Raw genomic sequence first — 19,789 nt, 5'->3', positions numbered from 1 at the left:
ATTGTATTTGGCACATTTATCACAGACTATCCTATCTGCAAAATGCAAAGCCATTTACTCTTGGTTCCACTTTACACCCTGGCCTCACCACCGTCACCACACTTTGATATTACTTTTTTCCAACAAAATAGATTTGCTTGGCTGTAAGGAAAAGAATCATTAACTTACTCTACTGCAGGGAAGTTAGAGGGATTAGGCTGGGTGGGTAGACATTTCACTGATCATCATCAAGTGCCGAAGCTTCTAGTAGAGAGTCACTTTTTTCGGCAATTGTGAAAGGGAAAAATTTGACAGACGTAATCCGTTATAGATACCATAAAAAATATATCACTAGCCTAGAGGAATCTGGCACGTGCAAAGAATGTTTTTTAAAAATGTTATGGAAGGATGAGACAGAAGGAACTTAGGAAAGGGGTTATGCAATAGGAAATGACTGGGTGGGCACTGGGAGTGAAGGGAAGCACAACTATTTTTCACATTGCCATGACATTGGTAAATGGGCCTACACATTTACGTAGACAGATGAGCCTACAAATTAACTGAGACTATGAGTAAAGGTGGGTGGGTAGAAATTGACAGATTTAATAGAGGAGGATAAGCAGAGTGCACGTAATCAGGGACGGATAACAGACTTGAGACTGAAATGCCAGTACATGGAGTCTTTCTATTTCCACTCTCTCTTTTTCCATACACTGCCACTATGTTTATATTTATTTGTGATTGATCTGTGGGTCACTTCATTGCTCCTCACAGTAATGGGTCACAGTATTGGATTGGGACGCATGATTCATAGTGAACCAATGACATTTCTAGATGCAAGCAGTTTAAGGCCATAGTTTACAAAAGCTGTACATGATTTACTGCATGAACTTAGCTTAGAGAGAAACACACTTGACAGTGGATTATATCTACAGTTCAGGAAGAGATACCCTCACCAAATAGGCACAGTGTTTTGAACCCACCTTAAACCCTCAACATTATGGACGATTTCATGTGCATAACATTTCTGAGGGAAAGGTAAAACATACCATGAAACTAGTTGTATTATGCTGTGGAAAGTGTCATTTCATACTGTAGAAATATGATAATAATAATACCACCTGTTGATTCTAACATGGTTACATATAATAGACCAGACCTTACATCACCAATAAAGACGGTAATTTATAGCATAAAATTAGCAATTTATTTCAAAATATTTGGCATTTAAATGCATGGAAAACAGTAAAGCACCAGGTTAAATGAGCTAGAAATGCAATACTGCCTACTGGATTTGAACGGAATGTGAATGAAATTGAGAACATTTCAACTGCCTCCGAGCCCCAGAGATCAGACACAATTCCATGAGCACTGGTGGGAGATCCTGAAATCTCAGTTTTGAATGCAGAGTAATAACCAATGAGTCACCCAATACCTAAAATAATTAACTAGAATTTCAAAACTTTGGATTCTGCAAAAAGGTGACAAAATCATATTTTCAAAATAAATAAAACATTTTTACAAGCGCCCCCATAACAATTGTAAAGTTTAAAAAATGGGACTGAACCTCCTTTTATGGTTGTTCCATGCCACCTGTGGCCCCTATCATCACTATCCCATATCACATTTGCCCCCCTGTCTCCTCTATTCCATGTCTTCTTAAGCCCACTGCCCATTGTCGCATGTCACCTCTGGCCACTATTCAGCCTTCTGTTCCCATCTTCCCCCTCCTTTGTATCACCTGAGTTCCATAAACTACCTTTAGCCAAGTGCCTGGTCCGTGTCTCTCTCTCTCTCTTTCTCTGTATCTCCTCTGACCACCAACCGTGTAGCCACAATATTTCCATGGTCCCTTCCCTTTCCCATGTCTCCTGTGCCTTTGTATCCCTGTGTTTTGGTGTCCCTACTCTATAGTTCTGTGTGTTTTGTGACCTCACATCTGTGTTCCCTCCACCTGTGCCCACCCACTAATCATCTGGACATTTCCTGCCATGCCCCGTTGCCCCTTTGAGGACATAGTGGATAACTTGCCTTATTCCCACCTGCATCTGGCTCTGCTTCATGACCTTCAAGGCCTTGAGGAGAGACAAAATAAGGTAAAAGAGAGAAGGGACTACATGGAGAAAACAAACAGAGATGAATAGACATGAAAAAGCTTTCTATTTCTTCCTCTTAGTGGATAAAAGCAGGAAAGGGAAGAGCCAGGACAAACACAGAAGCCAACTACTTGGGCAAAAGATGCAGAAAGGAGACACAATTACAGATCACCACAGGGTTGCCTGAAGAGAAAGATGGAACCACAGAACGAGAAGTGCAAAAATTAAAAAAGAGACCAGCTACCTGCCCACATGCCTCCTATTTGGTCTGGAGAGTTGATATGCTTTAGGAGCATGGCTAAGCCAGCTGTGTGATTGTGTTTCGTAACTGGAGACCTGGGGCAGTAGATTATGAGGAAAAATATCATCATTAGTCAAATTACAAAGGGAGTGAAGAGATACTTCAATAAAAAGCCCAAGTACATGATAGGTATAAAGGAGTTACTGTTTAATTTTTTTATCTCTCTTTCTTTTTTTCTCTTTCCTATTTTACTTCTCTTATCAATGCTTGCCTAACCATAATGTTTGTTTAAAAGGGCTGCCATCCATTTTTACTCTAACAAATCAAGAGTGATCCCAACTAGAGGATAAACCGGGTAGAAGTTTTCGTGGAAGTAAGTCAGACACTATATTTTTTACATTTTAGTCAAGCACATCAAAATGTTTCTTCCCCTTGCTTTCTGAACCCCTGAGGGTGTGGGAGCAAAACCATGCTCCAGAATTTGAACACCCCACAATTTCCCCCATTCAGTTCTCTTAAAGTTAACTGGATTTGAGACGATGTTAAATCTCAATTTTGTGAGGCAATATGTTCCCACATTAAGGCATATCTCCAAATATCAAATTAGCACAGCTAAAAAAGTTCAATAAGTAATTGCACCCACTTAGTAATTCAGTTCTAGAACAATGAAAAGTTAAAGGGTTTCACTACAAAAAGTCAAAATAAGCAGTACAGAGAGTATTTAAAAATCTGAAATATTGCCAAGTCCCAAATTAGCAGCAAAATCATAACAAAATTGGGTAGCATCCCTATCAGCAAAGGAAAGCTCAGGAAAATCTCTGCCACGCCCCCAAATCAAGGGGTTCTCGTACACAATTATCACATGTGAAATTGGTAATACTGCCAATTCATTGTGGTGTGAGCAAATCAGAATACAAATGATGTTTTCATTACTTTAACACACAAGCTTCATCCCACTTCTTAAAAAAATATTCAACATTTTCTCTGCCAATATTATCTGGAGATGTTTGGACAAATATGAAACATTTACCGTTAAGACCTTCTCTCAGTGAATAGATGCATTGAAGAAACAAAAGAAGCTGCTTGTTACAATTTTGCATCCTCACCATAGAAAGTTAATTGTGAGCAAAACAATACAGTTATGAAAATAAAATAGTATGTTCTCAGTTTGACTGTGTGCTGCGGGAGCCTGTGGGAGCGAGGATCTACTAAAGGGTGGGGAAGCAGGAGTGAATGATAGAAATGGCATTCATTTTGTCTGAAATTGTGTTTGTGGAATTTGGCATACTTTAAGTACAAAAATACAATTGCAAATATGTCAATTCAGTCTATATATGTAAAATCAAGTTTAAAGAGGCATCAGCGCGCAAAATGTAACCCCAATAAACCTTTCCACAAAGATACAAGCAAGGGCGGAAAAGCTGGGGAAGGGAAAAAGGTTTAGGTAGAGGAAACAAGGTATTGGTTGGAACAAACCACTTACCTGTGTATTGCTATATTCTTTTGAGGTGTCTTCGGGCCAAAGCAGTGCACCTTTGGGAAAGAAGACAGAAGAACAGTTTAGGAGCTTTCACTAGAAGAGACCCAGGAATTAACAGACAATCAGCCAGATCATAAATACTGTGCACATTTCATAATATGTGCTTCCCTAGCAGAACCGATCCTATTCAAAATACGTCTTCTCTAAGCAACCAAAATAGAGCTCTTGGTCCATGGAAATAGCTTCACCCATACCTTGCAAACTTTCTCCAGGTAACAACTGCTTCCTTCTGCCACACAATGGGCGCTGTTCTGCATCAACTAGTTGAAAATCAGCAACAATTTGAAAAGGCTCTCCAAAGATACATTAGGACCGCGGATTGAGAGAGGAGCACTTTACCGAACACTCTGGAAATTCTGGAATACCAGTTAAATAAAGTTTCTAAGAACTAATTGCAAATAGCTACTTTGCCTCCCCCTTGGTGACATCTCTGGCCCCTTATATGTTCTATTCCCTCTCACGCCTTCTGTTCTGTGTCCCTATTGGACACGAGTTTGTTTGGTATCAAAGAAAAGTGAGTTTTCTCATTGAAATCTGAATACATGCTAGCATCAAACCTCTTCCAGTTCTAAGGTATGGTGCTGCTGGACACTGTGCCAGGACACTATGCCAGTTCACAGCCTTTAATGGCCGGTATAACCTACTACTGGTGTGCTTTAAGGCTATATTAGAGCACTGTATCTTTAATAGGAGCTGTATTGGTAAGAAGCATAGTGATCTGTGGGTTCATATTGTAGTGAGGCTTGGTGCTAGCTTTAAATCTCCTGAGTATATACTGACTGAAAATGAACATTTTTTGTTGTGTATAAGTGGCTGATTTACAATAATCAATAAAATACATTTCCATTATGCACCATGTTGCCCATCATTCTAATAGTTTTTATGTAGAGCAGAGCCAGATTCTCCGGGATGTATTGAGCAGACAAACTACAAGCAAAAACCTTAAAACCTAGTGAGCAGCCTTATTTTACAGAGATGGACTTAGATTCAAGGAACACTGAAATTATTAACTATATTAGTTAACTTTGTAGGCTGTGTTTCTTGGGGTCAACCATTGGAAGCATGTTCTAACAAACTGGTACTGCTAAATGTATTTTAAGTCAGTGAAGCAAACGTTGTTCCACATTGCCTGCATCAGGGAGAATTTTCTCAATTGATAAAAATCTTTCTGACACCCGAATTTATTGCAAATCTTGCCAGAAAGGATTTTTGAGTAAGATTGTAGGTTATGAGACATACAGGGCCGGCTTTAACTTTGGTGGTGCCCGATGTGACAGTCATTGATTCGTGCCCCCCAAATGACCTCCTCCTCCACGAAAACCATCACTACCACCTTCCAACAGTGCCCTTTATCTCTCCATAGCCCCTCTCTGGCATGCATTTCATTGTTCATAGCGCTACTCACAGTTCACTGCATTGTACATGTTCTTTGCAGCAGACACATTAACCCTATGTGCTACTTTACAATGCAACTAGACAAAACTCACTCTCTCTCCAGCTGAATCATTAACCACAAGAGTTATCCTGGCATTTGTATTGTTGCCTGAAAACTGTCCCACACACAAGAAACTCTGCAGCACTGCTTTAAAACCCCAAGATTATTTTTAGAACAGCGCTCCCCTAGGTCAACACCAGGTTCTGCTGCACCAGTCGCATCGCCCTAGAGTCGGTCATTGATACATATCCCTGAATACGACAACAGTGAGCCAAAGACACGAACAATCCCCTGAAAGGTGAAACTCCTGTGAGTCCCAACTTGGTTCACCCCTTTGAAGTTCTCCCTGCATGGCCGCATTCTGATTAATCAACAGTCACCTTCATGGTGTCAACCTCATAAAGTCCATCCCATACCAAAACATGACATAGTCTCTTTGTACATAATTGTTACTCAACATATAACCCAATGCCTCATAACCAACCCACTCTAGCAGTAATGCTAGGAGACCCCAATGGAAGTTACTTAAAAATGTCCCACGACTTGGTCAGCATCAAGTATCCCTGAATGATCAGCAGCAAATGACTATTCAGAACTAGAGATGCACTTCTGGAAGTGGAACACAAGTTAAATGAATAAAACTGCAGAATGTAGAACTCCAAAGAAATACACATACTATGTATGAGACCAAATTCTATCCTAAAGCGAGAATGTAACATCACCCCCTTTCCTAAAACAAAACAAGGTAAAATCTCCACAAATGAAATTCAGACCAGGTAAATGTGAACTCAAGACAAATCATAATCTGCGAGTTTAGCAGGTAATTTGCCCTTATGTCCAAGTCAGATTTCATGACTCAAAACCACTTCTTCAATCAACCCAGTAGAAAAATCATTTAAAGAAGGAAAATAACTAGAATCCCTCTCCAAAGTAAAATTACTGGTGCCTACTTCAAAACTAACACACATATTCCTATTTGTGTTAAAATGGGTACAACTAGAAGGATGGTCCTATTTGGTGAAGAGACTGACATTTTTTTCTAAACAGGAACCAACATCAGTGTTTGGGTTCCCATCATTTTCAAAATTGTATGTCTTCCGCTTACGAGTCTGTAATGGGTAAAACACTATTTTTAGTTCACCAACCTTTACCATTCAAAATAACAGATGTTTTTAAAACTCCACCCTGGCAGGTAATGAGAATTTTGTAGCTTTGACATCAGTAACTCATAGTACAGGATCCTTTCTCCAGTATTCATGAAATGTGTTGTCTGCTATAATTTGTTATGGGTGCACCTAGGTCTGCCATTACTTGTATGGTAATGTCCCAAATCGTGGCATTGCAAATGGACCCTTAGTTCACTTCTGATCTGTTTCTAAAACATTAACATCGCAATCAATTGTCAACACAACATCATTCATCCTGCTGTCACAATCATTGACATCCACATTAAAAAAAATCCTGTTATTCTCCTTTCTTTTACATGCTGACTTAAAGTGACCAATTTTTCTGCATGCACTACATCTTTTCCCTGATGAAGGACATACTGGGCTATTTCCTAAATGTGTTGTTGATCCACGCCTATAACAAAATGTAGATTTCTTTTGCAAATTATTCTTGGAGAATTTCCCTTTAGAAGACCCCCATGCATACCAATTCAGGCTCACAAAACTAACCGGTGAGTGTTCTTCAGCCACAGAAAATGCTTTGGTTGAAACCATTGATCTCTCAATACTTTTAGCTAAATTAATAGTTTCAGTCATAGTGGGATTCCTGCAAGAAAGTAAACTATCTTCAATTTGCTTACAGAAGCAACGGAAAAAACTGAAAATAAAATCATATCTAATATAAATGTCAACAGAGTGTGGAAATTCACATGTAGATGCTAGAATGCACAATGCAGCTATATACTCTTGTACATCCTCATCACTGCTTTGTTTTCTCCCAAAGAAATTGTGTCTCTCTAAAAGCACACTTAGTTCCTCTGAACAATGCTTCCTTAGTCTTTCATTGGCTTCAAGATAAAGGTCGTAATCTCCTTGCTCACTTTGCGGTACTTGAGCTGGTGGTAGATTGTCAAATACTCTTTGACCTGCTTGTCCCAAATGATTAAAAAAAGAGTTGTTTTGCTGGGGTGATCAAATTCTGCCTCATCAATAGCCGCTCAATGGTTTTTAAATATGTGTAACCTTCTAACAATCTTATTTTCTGTTTACCTGGTAACAGTAGACACGGTGGTAGTTGAGGTGCTTGTTGAAATGAAATCATGAGGAGCGATATATATTTCAGACACCCAAAACGGAGAAATATGGGGTACTGTGATATAAGATTTGTCACAGTGAGTTATTATGTCTGTAAAAAAGCAAATGTCAAGTAAACTTGAAGTGCTATTATTGGTTATTTTGTTAAAATGAGTCACCATCAAATGACTGGGGAAAAAGGGAAATGTTCCTAATTTACCTATCAAAAATACTAATGCAGTGGAGCATCCCAAAGCAGTCTCCTCAAAATTATACAGACTACTGTGCTGTCCCAAACAGCTTGTAGCAAATGCAGCGAAATGTGCAATTCAAAATGGCGGCACATAAGTGTCATGTTTGCCGGGTGCCTTTTGTTTCTAAAAAGCACTAAGAGCTGCCAACGTTGTGACGCACACCGGTTCAATGATGTGGATGTAGCTTTGTGCAGCACTCTTGCCGTGAAGTTGTGCTGGACAGCGTCGCCTGAAGAGACATGCTGAAAATGTGACAAAACAGTAGCGACACTTCGCTTGGCACCTGCCTTGAGGCCGTGCTGGAAATCAAAGTGCCCAACAAAGACTGACACGGGGAGTGTGCCAAACTGCAGCATATCCTTGCCAAACCACAGTGTACCCCCAAAAATTGTACAGTGCTGCCAGAGCTTCCAATATTAAAGCGGGGTGAAAAGACTTAAAATGCCATTACGCTGTATCGGCACACATAGCTATTCATTTGTAAAAAGGCTCCCTTTGTTATGTAAAAACTGAGCTCCAAAGATACAGCTTAAAAGTCTGTGGGCTCAAACTCCTCGTCATCAAATGTAGCAGTAATGCTAGGAAACTTCAATGGGAATTACATAAATATGTTTATTTGTAGTAAAGAGCCCATGACCAGGTCAGCGTCTAGTAGCCCTGAATGATGAGCAGCAACGGACCATTGAGAATCAGGGATGCCCTTCTGGAAGTGGAACACAAGTTAAACAAATATAACCGCAGAATGTAGAACACCAAATAAATACCCATAATATGTATGAGACCAAGTGGAATCATAAAAGAAGAATGTAAGACGCACTTGTGTTTCACATTGGGTTTCTCTCTCATTTTAAACCTCATCATGCTGCCCATGACATAGAGACTGGAGCCTTGATAAGGGAAATATAGAAAATGCCAGTTTATCCCCCAACCATTTCTGTCCCAGCCAAGACTCCAGAGAGGCATCAGTGTGCTTTGTGTGGAGTGAGTTGGATGGCCCAGTCCAGCTTGTTTGCGTTTTGCAACATATACGACTGCATGTATGATGTAAAATATAAATTGCATTCACTGGAACTATTTGAAAAGTTGAGACTGAGTAAACAGCTGATTTGAGTCGCTGTGAGCTCATCAAGCTTATCACTAGAGTAAATATTCACCACATATATACTTGGTCACACCTATTCGCTTTATTGGTGCATGTGTTTGAAATTAGAGAATATTTTGTTTTTATGATCCACGGTATGTAGGCAATCTTCAATTAACACAGACTAAATTATGAGACCAGTGAATTCTGGTTACACGTGTCTGGAATTAAACAGGGAAAATCATACACTCCATTCAATTAATACATATGTAGTCAGTTTATCAATTGCCATAAAAAATACATATATTACAATGATTAGCAATTCATTCAGTTCTTTAGGATATATAAAATCAGTTAGACCTTCAACAAAATATACAGAACTACTATATAAAATGTGAAATCTGAATTGACCTGCAGCATTTTCCTTATTCTTATGGCCTGATATTAAAAGCTTCCAGCAGCTAAAGAGATCTCCTCTGATCTTAAAATTTGAAGATTTAAGGGCAAGTCACTCATTCTGCCTCATGCTAGCTCATTAGGCTATGGTCTGATAACAGACAATCCCCGTCAGATGCATCTACGTCATAGCCAAACCCACCACTACACAAGCTCTGCACTAAAGCACTAAGGGACAAAGAACTGGTGACAGAATCTGGTTATTAACAATTGCTTGATTATGGCACTAAATAGACATTCAGATGAGCTATTATTCAACTCCAATAATCTACTTAGACCTACATCAACTGAACCCCTTCACTAGAAATGTGTCTTATTAAAGGACCCACATTAAATCCAATGATAGAATCGGCTTCAATAGCTGAATCCATAGTGGATTTTATCAAATGCAAATCTCTTAATTGGTGCATCGTGTATTAAAGGCATACTTTGCTGGTCTGCATGCAAGAAATTAAGTTTTTCTTCGTTTCAAATTCACCTAACGAGGCACCTGTATTTATTTTTAGCTATATTATTCACTATAGCTTAACTGACTAATCGAAAAAAAAGAAAAATATATTTTCCTTGTCATTTCCATTTTTTCAAAGATGGGACAGATAAGAATTTCCTTAATGGGGTACTGCAGCCTTCAATTCCATATAACATTTGCATGCAATTAATAATCATGTTGCAATGTATCCCCTAAAATCTAATCTAGCACTTTTTCACCACATTTTCACAGAGATTTGCCCATTTAGTTTTGTTCCTCATGTCAAAGAAGATAATGCCATTAAAAAGCGTTATACAATGTATGCGAATTCCATAGATAAGAATAGTTTGGGGGAGTGTTGGATATTTCCTCTCTGCAGGGTCACCCCAATACCTTTTGTATTTATCCCTCCTGTTTTGCTTAATTATTTTGTTGGTCTTAAGACTCTGTCTACTTTATCACTGCATCCAAATGGCACATTTAATTTACTTGTAAGTCCCTAGCAAAGCGGTACTACGTGTGCACATGGCCTGTAAATTAAATGCTATTAGTGGGCCTGCAGCTCTTATTGCGCCACCCACTTAAGTAGACTTTTTTTAAATGTCTCAGGCCAGACATTGCTGTCTGTATGCAGTGTTAAACTGCTTATTCAACTTGCCAAAATAAACCCCATGCCTGGCCTAAAACTCACCTTTTATTACATATAGTTCACCCCTAAGGTAGGCCCCATCAGCCCATAGGGCAGAGTGTGTAGTATTTAAAATGTTTCACACATGATTTTAAGTTCTACATGTCCTGGTAGTGAAAAACTCACAAATGTCTTTTTCCCTACTGTGAGGCTTACCTTTCCCACAGGATAATATTAGGTTACCTTATTAATTTTGATAAGTGATAACTTTTGTTAAGGAGCAGGTAGAAATATCCTGTTTGGTGTCTAAGGAATTGTATTTTAAAATCCTTATTAATGGCAATGTCAGATTTTGAGTCACAATTCAGAAAAGCCACTTTTAGAAAGTTAACTTTTTTTGTTTTAGCTATTTGGTACCTGCAGCCTGTGTCCTGGGTCACATGACAAGGCATAGTAGATAGTTGACCTGTATGAATTCCTCCCAGACAGCCACACAATAGAGAAACTGGGTGTTGACAGGATGGGCCATCCAAGGCAGGGTGGGAGGTGTTGCTGTGCACAGCCCTACTTACACTTCAAAGACACTGCCTCATCTCACACACAAAGAATTTCATACTAGCCTGCAGATAGACTGGGATCAATGCAGGGGGGCAAGAAATGCCAGATACTTCTGTGAGTGGAAAATTCCAGAAGTTTCTTCCACTTTAAAGTGGGCTCCAGATATAAAACTAGGGCTCTCAGACCTACTCTTCAGTTCACTTCTGGGTCTGTGGGAGGACTGTCAGAGGACACTCCTGGTGCCTGTGGCCTGTTGTGTACTTCAGAGGATATCCCTGCTGCACCAAGAGTACAGCCCTGCTGCCAGAAGCCTGTTCTGGGCCCTCAGAGGACTGCCTTGCTGCCTTAGACCCATTTTCCTTCTTGAACCCATGCCTTCCAGAGTAACTACAAGGGTTAGGTGGCTGGCTTCCTTATCAGAGCTTATCAGAGCTTTAGAAACAGAAAAGGCTCCAACCATCTTGAACACACACCTGGGTCCAGCCTGAGTGAGTCCTGGTGCTCCTTCAACCCTGGACCCTTGGAAGTGGTGCTGAGGGTGCCCAGATAACCCAAATCTAAACCTTGGGACCTGGTTAATTTCCTGCTAAAAAGTGCTCTAAAATTCAAGAGGAGACCGGGATCTATCTGCTTGCTGATCTACCTGGTGCATGGCTGGTCAGCCTGACATCACAATAGCTCCCGCTACATTCTTCTATGCAGCAGCAAATCATGTTCAGTGCCTCCTTGCAGAATAGGTATTTGGCCTCATTGAGCTACCATCGGCTACAGCCTGCAAATCCCTCCCACTGGAAATATTCATCTCCAAAAAAAGAGACTAAGACTGAATGAATAAATCTTCACCATGACCTCATCTAGTGGTTCCCCTATGCCAACACCACTAGCTGCGGTACATTCGCCAAGGGGCTAAGTAAGGTCATGGGTTTGGGACAGCAGACAAGCAGGCCACCAAGTTAGTTAAACAAAAAGCTCCTGAGGTCGATGTCAGCACTGAAGAGACTAGCACAAGAACTACAGTGCCAGCGGCAGAAAGGCGACCAGGTGTAGGATGCGGTCATCAGGGATCCCAGTGTTCTTCAGTGGAGACCGTCGGTCTTGGTCTATGCTGCAGATTCAGTCGAGGATTCCTGGAAGGCGGGAAACGACTGAATAGGGGTCTTTGGGAGTTCACGTCTTGTGACCACAAGCGTTTGCAGTTGGAGTCCATTGGACGGTCGTGGTTGGACTTCTTAAACCGCTTCAGTTAGAGAGACAGTTGGGGTGCGGTTGGCATGGACCCCCTAGATAATGGCTGCAGGCTGGGGTTAGAAGCTTGTGGGTGATCAGGGGTCACCGGGTCCCAGGCTAGGATCCTCAGGGGGATCCTCCTTAGGGTATTGGGCAAATCGGGCTCGGGGTGCCGGGAGCTAAGTGGTGGGGTCTCACAGAGTTGGCTAGAGTCAGAGTCGGTTGGTTTTGAGCAAGTCCGGTGCTCACAAGAGACAAAGTCTTTTGGTTGCAAAGGCAGGACAGGTCCTCCGGCACTTTGAGGGCTGCTGGCTGAAGGACACACCGACTTTCTGCTGGAGGGGTCTGCGGCCAGGACAGGCTGGTAGGGCTAGGCCCAAGTCAGTTGATGTCCTCTTCTTCTTTTCTCAGCGTGGCTGTTCGATCCTTCTTCTTCTTGTTTTTTCTTGTCGGCTCTGGTCTGAGGAGGCGAGGTTCAGGGGTGCCCCTAAATACTAAATTTAGAGGTGTTGCTGGTAGGTACAGGTCAGGCCCAATGAGTCCCTTCTGTGGTATGGGTATAACCCTATTATGCCAACCTCCAGTGGGATGGGAGCAGCAAATGGTGAGGGTAGCTCACAAATGCGGCAGGTTTTTGAAGCTTCCAATTCTTGGACCCTGCCCTTCCTGGGAGAGGAGGCTTGGCACCTCGTCCCAGGATGTGCTTTGTTTCAGGACCCCGAGAGCAGCAGGCTCTCGACCCATGGGTCCATTAACTTGTCTGCTGGTGGCAGCTTTCAGTAAAGCCATTATGGTGCCTCGGAGTTCATAATGAGAAACTCCCATTCCATATACTCTTTATGGCAGTACTGTACTTACAATGTCTAAGAATTGACTTGGACACTATAGGGGTACAGGGCTCATGCACGTGTACCCTCACCACTGGTAAAGTGTACTCAGCTAGAGTGGTGGCTTGCCTATGCCGGGGCAATGGATTGTCGGCATGGCACAGAGGAATGCTTGCAATGTCGACTCTTCACTTTGTTCTGCGCCACAACAAGCAGCCTGCAATGGCAGTGTGTGTGAGTAAAAGTACAGGGCCCCTAAGGGTAGCACAATAAGTGCTGCCGCCCTTAGAGGGCTTCCCTGGTCACAGTGCCCTTGGTACCTGTGGTACCTTTTACAAGGAATTACATGTGGCTAGAGAGTTGCTAATTGGGTTTTGCAACATCACAGTTTAGGGAAAGAACAAAGACCCTCGGAACCTGGTTGGCAGGAACAGAGGCACACTCAGTCAAAGTACATCAACATTAGGCAAAAAGTGTGGGGGGTAAACCATGCAAAAAGGGGCATCTTCATAGAGGTATAAGGACAGGAAGGTTCTTTTGGCAGCTGTAAGACTCACCTGCTCACTATAAGTTCTCTCGGGAATGAGCATAACCATGAAACCTCTATGTCATGTTTCAAGAAAAGTGACTTCAGCAGGAGTGAAGGATCATCGCTTACCCACTAAGGGGCCGATTCCGATTCCGGCCGCAAAATGAACCGAACGACACGGACCCGGACTGAATACCAACCGACACAGACCAGCGCCGTACGACCCGTGCAGTACGATGCAACGCAAGTGAATTACAACCAACACGTATGGAATACAAGCCGTATGACCGAGCCGTAGGGAAAATAGTGATCCGGCCGGAAAACGGAAGCGATTTTCACCGACCGACACGAACCCGGCATGAACCCGATCGACCCACGATGTCCAATCCGCGCAGTATGATACAATGCGTGTAAAGCCACACGACCGACACGCACAGACAACCGGGTACACAAGCAATAGAGACCGCCGCGACCGACGCGTACCAAACACAGAAGATAGGCAGCGTGAACGAGGCGGAGAAGCCCGCACGAGACAACAGCAGCATCTGTGTCCGTCGCATGAATGTCTCCTTCATGCTGCCTACAAAACCCAAAGGAAAAAAGACAAAAAAAGGACCAAACAAGCAATGACAAAGCCAATAAATACCAAAGAAAAAAACATGGAACAAAGACATACCCACAACTCCAACTATATAAAGGACTACAATTACTACCATCATCCCTTGCAAACAGGAGACACAGCCAGCAGCAAACACCATCAAACAGAAACCACAGACACACTCACAACTCACCCATCACACAACCACAATCACACACAATCAGCACCTCATCCAAAAGCATACACCCAGCAAAACCAACACCAACACCAAACCACCCTCACATGCACCCGCACACACACATCCCTCACCACCCACCACCCATCACCATGCCCCCAAAGAAGAATCCAAAGTTCACAGATAGTGAGTTAGAAGTGCTGGTAGACGAGATCATCAGAGTAGAGCCACATTTGTTTGGTACATTGGTCCAAAGGACCCCCATCTCACAGAAAACCAAGATGTGGGCGAGGATTGTGGACAAGGTGAACGCACAAGCACCAGCAAGGCGCACAAAGGACGATATCCAGAACAGGTGGTATGACGTGCGCAGGAGGGTCAAGAAACTCATTGAAAAAGATCACGCCCTGAGTCAGTGCACCTGCGGTGGCCCTCCTGCCAAACCAGTCTACTTCAGGACCTGGGAGGAGAAGGTGCGGGACATCCTACCACCAGAGAGCATCCATGGCCTAACAGACATCCCAGAGCCTGGTGAGTGCACAAACAACATGCCCAAGATTGTGTGACAGTGAAACCATGCACCACAAGCAAAGCTACACTAACCAATAGATAATCATCCCAAGATGTGTATGCCAGTCAGACAAACACAATACCTGCCATCTCATAGTGACTGTGAACTGTGTTATAACATGCACCAACCTACAAACAAATAGAGCAAGCCAGTAGCACAAAGCTAAATAGACCCTGCCAGACAGTTTGCCACCACAAACACACCACCTCACAGTGCAGCTGACTGTCAGGAAGGAATAGTGGGGAGGCAGGTGAAGTGAGTGTATCCAAAAGCATGATGGGGCCTGTGTAGTCACAGATAATGCTCCCCCTCCTGATTGGCCCATCAAGACCTCTCTGAAACATGCCCATATCACAAGGAGTGGAAAATGACTGACAAGATGGCTGACACTGGGTCCTGCTGTGGGGAGCACAAGGCCCTGCTCGGGGTTGTGTGCAAATCAGAAGCAGGGCACCACTGACTGACATCCTGAAAGACAACTTGCACGCCCTACAATGGAAGCACGTTTCATGATGGGAAGGAGGACTGACAGCCCTGACAATACTTACCAGCATGTGGAGACACCCCCCCTCACCCCCCCAACACAAACTCCACACAACTCACCGGGTAGAATGCATTGACACACCTTATTGAAATATCAGCAAAAGATACCCCGTACTGAGTGCTGCTGTGTGAAGCACAGGAGCTCACTTTGGACTTGTAGCCAAACAAACACCAGGACTACACAGTCAGTCATCTTGCCATTGCTGTCACACCCCCTCACAGGGAAGCAGAGTCAAGAGGGAGGAAGTATGGGCATGCCGAGAAGGGGGCGTAGCCAAGAGTATGATGGGAGTCGCAGTCACAGACAATCTAAACCCACCCACATGGCCCAGCAAGATCAAAATGAAACATACTCGCCTCACAGGGAGTGGGAAGGGACTGCCAAGATGTCTGACACTGGGCTCTGTCATGGGGAGCACAAGGCCATGCTGGGAAATGGCCAACAACAAACACCAGGACTACACAGTCAGCCATCTTTCCATTGCTGTCACACCCCCTCACAGGGAAGCAGAGTCAAGAGGAAGGAAGGCCATGCTGGGAAATGACCAACAACAATATCAAACTCTGTCCGTGACAAGCTGGGAAAAAGCAGTGTCCGGCAGGCATCTGTTCAAAAAGTAGAAAATGTCATGTATGTGAAGCATCGATGCATGTAGAAACATAATTCACATTGTGTGTCTCTTCCAAACACAGCACCGAATGATGAGGATACCCAGTACCAGACTCTGGCGGACTGCCAAGATGTCTGACACTGGGCTCTGTCCTGGAGAGCACAAGGCAATGCTGGGAAATGGCCAAACAAACACCAGGACTACACAGTCAGCCATCTTGCCATTGCTGTCACACCCCCTCACAGGGAAGCAGAGTCAAGAGGAAGGAAGTATGGGCATGCTGGGAAGGGGGTCTAGCCAAGAGTATGATGGGAGTCACAGTCACAGACAATCTACACGCACCCACATGGCCCAGCAAGATCAAACTGAACCATACTCGCCTCACAGGGAGTGGGAAGGGACTGCCAAGATGTCTGACACTGGGCTCTGTCGTGGGGAGCACAAGGCCATGCTGGGAAATGGCCAACAACAAACACCAGGACTACACAGTCAGCCATCTTTCCATTGCTGTCACACCCCCTCACAGGGAAGCAGAGTCAAGAGGAAGGAAGGCCATGCTGGGAAATGACCAACAACAATATCAAACTCTGTCCGTGACAAGCTGGGAAAAAGCAGTGTCCGGCAGGCATCTGTTCAAAAAGTAGAAAATGTCATGTATGTGAAGCATCGATGCATGTAGAAACATAATTCACATTGTGTGTCTCTTCCAAACACAGCACCGAATGATGAGGATACCCAGTACCAGACTCTGGCGGACACTGAGCTCTCTGGTCTGACTCTCTCTCTGTCCTCTTTGGATGACGATGACCAACCTGGCCCCTCCGGTGTGAGCCATCATGCAGCACCATGACCATCAACATCTGCACCCCCTGTACCCACGCCTCCAGCATCTGGACACCGACAGGGCACCCCCACTAACACGGACAGACCAAGCCCAATCAACACCCACCGCACAGAGACACAGGACCCCCCGGAAGCTACAGCAAACACCACCAGCAACACCACCCAAGGGGTCCCAGTGTCACCTGTGTGTCCCGCCGCTGGTCCTGCCCATGTGGATAGGGGTGCTGGGAGGGGTGGGAGGCACAGGGCGCGCCTTGCAGAGAGGTCTGGACTGCATGATGACCCCCACCTGGCACGCATCTTAGATGCGTACCAGGATAGAACCGGAGGATTTGGCCAGGTAGTGGGGATCCTCAAGGACATATAACACGAGCAGGTTGCCCACCATGCCCAAATGGAGGCCAAGTGGGATGACATTACTGTGGTGCATCGGGACATACTCCAATGGCTCCGCCAGATCAACACCAACCTGTCCACACCTCCCTGTGTGGCCACAACATCTGTCGCAACACCATCTGCCAGCGCCACAGGGAAGGAGGAGGACTCTGGTGGAGAGTCCCCTGCACCACAGAGGCCTGCACATGAGGATCCCCTCCCCCCGGAAGAAGAGGGGTCGTCCGAAGAAGGACATGTGACAGGCAGATGACCCAGCACATCCCCCAGGGCCTCTAAACCTGTTCTGGACAATGTCCTTTGTGCGCAACCTGTTCACCTTGTCCAGTCGCACACAACTTGGGCCAATGTAGCAGATGACTGTGGACTTTACTCTGGACATTTCATCTACCAGCACTTCCAACTCTAATGTGAACTTTGGATTCCCAAACCAATGTACAGCACCCACCATCCTGTGCACTTCCCTCACACATGATTGAAAATAAACTCACCAGTACACCATACTTTCCTCTGTTGTGATTCCAACCTGTCATGTTCAGGGAGATGTCGATCTGCTACACAACACAGTGCATGCCAAATACTGCAACAATGTGACCAACATAAGGCGAGGCATGGTGATGTGACACATGTGAGGGAGACACACCACTATGGCAACACAACACATACTCACCATGACCATGTTACTCATCACACACAATGATGTTGACCTGAAACACATTGGCATGCACAGACACAACACCAACCCCAGTCAGTGATAACAAGTCCACAGGTGAGGTAAGCAGATGTCACTCAGATGTGGGAAGACAGACAACGCACATAAGAAAGCATACCACAGGTTCATTACACATCAGCAACACGTTTATTCCACAATAGTTGCACGGTAATTCTACTTAACAGTGGACACACACTCACAATGTGTTGGAGAATGTAAGTCCAGGGATGTGAGGTACATCAGTTGATGGGAATTGTCAACTTCCACACTGGTGTTTGCTTCTGGGTGTTGGGGGTCAGTGTTGACCAAACAACAGGCAAAGTACCCTTGGAAGGACAGACAAAAGACACAGTCAAAAGCACAGAAAAACAGGAGAGAACTGCAATACACATGCACAAAACATGTTGCAAGACACCTACACAAATACTAGTTAGCAGTACTACCCTATTGTGGAGTACACACCACCTGAATGGACACATCACTGCACGCATCCAGTCAAGTGGCACACAGACACACTCAGACAGCAACAGAGCTGCCACAACACATTCCAGGCTACCTCCCTACATTCACATAACAACCCTTGAAACTCACATTCAGGTGAAGAAGATGTTGATGAGCTGTGAGCGGACATCACCCTCATGCTCATCATCACTGGCATCTTGGCCCAGGCCGGGATCCTACACAGGTGCCGGAGGTTTGTCATCGTCATCGTCATCTTGGATGAGAGGCCCCTCCTTCCGCACTGCCATGTTGTGTAGCATGCAGCATACAAGGATTATTTTGCACACCTTCAGTCAGTACACACCGACAAGCCAGGCATCCTGAGCTGGCATCTGTGACATCAGCGTTGCATTGCGACTACTCCTCATAATGTAGGCATCATGCGCAGAACCAGGGAACTGTGCACACACATGTGTGATCGACATGTCAGTAAGACATACCACCAGAGCATTGATGGAGTGGTAGTGCTTCCTGTTACAGTATGTCTGCTCATGTGCCTGTGGTGGTATCAGGGCCACATGTGTCCCATCAATAGATCCAATGATGTTTGGCATCCTCCCCAGTGTATAAAAGGCATGCTTTATTTCAGGGAGTTCGGCTGGGCTCGGGAACTTGATATACAGGTCTAGGAAATGCAACATCCCCTCTAAGACATTGTTTGCGACATCCCACCAGCAGTAGCCACAGTGTACTGTAAGGTACCAGTAGCAAAGAAGTGCAGGGCTGCCATCACCTTCACCTCTGGGGTCAGTGCTGTAGGGTATGTCCGGCCAGGTAACAGATGTGGCGCCAACTGCTCCACCAACTCCTCAATCAGTGGCCTGGTGAAGCGGTACGGTCTGATGCAGTCACGTTCCTGCATGGTTGCAAGGTCTGGGAACGGTCGATGGACAGCTGGTGCCCTGCAGTACAGAGATGCACAAAGGAAGATTGTCAGTTCATCCACCCATGTGGCCATGACTAGGATCAATATCACATGCTAGATCATGACATTGCACAATGTATTGAGGTGTGTGCTGTTGGGCATGGACACATATGTCACCTACATGACCACCACCTCACATCTCAGTTCCACATGTCCTCATGAGTCCCATGTAGTGCAGTGGCCAATCATCTGGCTGTGTCACCCAACCTATGTACTGCTGCAACGTTCCAAACACACACCACAGTGACAAGTGAGGCCTGATGCCTCCCAGGCATCACAGATATTTGCCATGCAGAAACCCAGGGTCCCTGTATTGCCACATCGACACAGCAATGGACATGGCGTAGCATGTACACA

The sequence above is a fragment of the Triturus cristatus genome, chromosome 4_1 (assembly GCF_964204655.1).
Source record: "Triturus cristatus chromosome 4_1, aTriCri1.1, whole genome shotgun sequence".
Classification (NCBI taxonomy): domain Eukaryota; kingdom Metazoa; phylum Chordata; class Amphibia; order Caudata; family Salamandridae; genus Triturus; species Triturus cristatus.
The sequence above is the reverse complement of the archived record's forward strand: the minus strand, read 5'-3'. Positions refer to the sequence as shown.